At 31.9% G+C, this 570-nt stretch overlaps 1 protein-coding gene across 2 annotated transcripts in view; it reads right to left on the bottom strand.

Annotated features, from left to right (window-relative positions):
• The window catches only part of LOC109840559 (protein RTF1 homolog), a 9242-nt gene that overhangs the window by 428 nt on the left and 8244 nt on the right, over window positions 1-570 (bottom strand). The window lies entirely within an intron of this gene.

Below are 570 nucleotides of genomic sequence, written 5' to 3'. Positions count from 1 at the left end.
AATCTAATATAGATTTTAGATTTGATGTTAAGGAAAAGCTGGTAAAAGCAATGTCTTGTATGTGTGAGAAGTTACCTTCATGGAAAAATCTCCACTCTTCTGCCTAATGGCAAAAAGAAAATTTTGAACAAATATTTTTATGTATCTTAAAGGGTTAAGATGCAAAGTTTGATTTGTTAAGTAGTTGATCAACGATTTTCATCTCCATCTTTGAAAAAGAGATGGGTACTAGGATTGCAAAGGCTTTTAGTTGAAATAGCCCTTGACCAGTTTAGTATCAAAACAAGTTGAATCCCACCAACCTGATCTGATTCGATTTGACTTCAAATCACACCAACCCAATTTGATTCAGTTTGGTTTTAAATCTAGTATGGTTTGGTTCAATTTGACAAAAGCTAGTGAAAATTAACCGGATCGACCATTTGCTCACCCCTAGACTAATAGTTTTTTATGAATTCTTAAGTAGACCATTAACTTGCATAGTCATTATTTGTTTAACATTAATATTACTGTCACATTTTCCTGACTCTTCATTCTCGATTATCACGTTAAAATTTTGACATATATCAA

This window comes from Asparagus officinalis, chromosome 5 (genome assembly GCF_001876935.1).
Source record: "Asparagus officinalis chromosome 5, Aspof.V1, whole genome shotgun sequence".
NCBI lineage: Eukaryota > Viridiplantae > Streptophyta > Magnoliopsida > Asparagales > Asparagaceae > Asparagus > Asparagus officinalis.
Note: the sequence above shows the minus strand (reverse complement) of the source record. Positions and strands in the feature narration are given on the sequence as shown.